At 39.2% G+C, this 1,837-nt stretch overlaps 1 pseudogene; it reads right to left on the bottom strand.

Moving 5' to 3' along the window:
• Positions 1–1,022: 1,022 nt before the first annotated feature.
• Positions 1,023–1,574, bottom strand: LOC147439887 (uncharacterized; annotated as a pseudogene).
• Positions 1,575–1,837: the final 263 nt, after the last annotated feature.

Raw genomic sequence — 1,837 nt, 5'->3', positions numbered from 1 at the left:
AACTTGTTTAATGAACCCCGCCATACTCAAGTGCTCCAGTTAATGATGCACACGGCTTGACCATTAAGCTCTCTTTAAGGAACCCTGTCAAGCTCAAGTATGCCTTACTCTGTCTGCACACGGAATGGCCGTCAAGTCCTTCAAGTTCTGTTAGCAGAACCAACTCAATAGATGTGAAGATACTTCATCAATTGTCCAAAGAAGTCAGCTGGAAGCTAGCCATATAATCTTATTGAATGCACAAGCAAACACTATTCTGACTTAGCATAATCTAGCAAACAAAACCTTTTACCATGCAACCTGCTACATCAGATAGTTGGTACTCTTCAAATATGTATCTGGAACTTTAGTAGCCCCCGGGATCAAACGGGAAACCAATGATTTGCCCCACTGTGATCATTCCTTTTTTTTTTAAATGCACCATCCTCCAGCATGTGCCAACCGTGTTTGCTTGTTAACCCAAAAATATATTCGCATAGCATAACCTAATAGCAAAAAACCTACTGGGTCATAAGGCATATAGTAAAGAATCATAACTAGCATGATAACCTCCTAGGTCATAAGGCATATACAGTAACTGCCAAGAATCATAACTAGCATGATAACCTCCTGGGTCATAAGGTAGTAGAAGATCATATTTCAAGTATATTGCATCTCCACAAACTTTCTCATAGCAGAGCAACAAAAAGTCCGAAATTCCCATCATAGCAGAACCCAGAGAAAAAATGAATTCAATCACTATGGTTTCCAAAATATCAATCTGCATTTGTGAGTCATTGAATGCCATCACTTCATTTGATAACACAAATGCTGCATGGCTGCCTTCTCTAGTAGGCACAAACTCCTCTAGTGCCTCATCCAAAAGAGACATAAGCTCTTCATCATATGTTGCAGGATGTTCTTCACTACTCTTGTCACAAGGAACTCGAAATTCCTCTAGCGCATCATCAAGCAGATCCATAAGCTCCATATCTTCCTCCTTGGAAGAACCACTTAGTTTCTGAGTATTATCACAGGAAACCTCATCGCTTGTTTCATACATAGGCACAAATTGTTCTGGCAGCTTCACACTCCCATTCAAATGTCTTTCCACTTCAATAGCACAAGTCTCAGCATGTATTACAAAGATAGCATCAATTTCTTTTTCCATAGCATCATCATAGCAAACCCTGTAACCTATAGCAGTCATAGACTAATCATCATCCATCACCCTCTCTGAATATGCATCTCCATAATCATAATCTTTGTCTTGGTTCACATCAAATACATATGGTTGAGCATCAAATACATCTACATCATCACCAGTGTCTTGAAATGCAGCCATAGACATGAAACCCTCTTGTATATCATCATCCAAAACAATTGCTTTTGCATGTAATGTTGCATAAGCATTCTCTTCATGTTCCCAAAGAGCACTCCAAATGGGCATCCACATCACATATTGACTCTGACAAACATGTTTCTTGATCACTGCTAGCAACTATGCTTGTATGCAAACCATGTACTGGCTCTGAGAAACCTGCTTCCTCATTTATGTCACGTTGAGAGGATATGACTGCATGCTTAGCATCCATAGAGTCATAACTTCTTTGGAATAAAGAAGACAATCCCAATTGAGCATAAACAGTATCTACTATGAAATCATCATCTGCATGCAATAATGTCTCGTCTTCCAGAAGACATGCATCGAGCTTCTAGCTTAGTATTTTCTTTGGCTTTACTTCTTGCAAAAATATGCTCCCAGAATTCATCATAGTTGATGATCTGCATCTGATCCCCTTCACCTTTACTGAAGACAACCTTACTTCGTTCAGTAATATCCTTTATTTCCCGATCT

Source organism: Adiantum capillus-veneris, chromosome 16 (genome assembly GCF_014529385.1).
Source record: "Adiantum capillus-veneris isolate H3 chromosome 16, ASM1452938v2, whole genome shotgun sequence".
Lineage (NCBI taxonomy): Eukaryota > Viridiplantae > Streptophyta > Polypodiopsida > Polypodiales > Pteridaceae > Adiantum > Adiantum capillus-veneris.
Note: the sequence above shows the minus strand (reverse complement) of the source record. Positions and strands in the feature narration are given on the sequence as shown.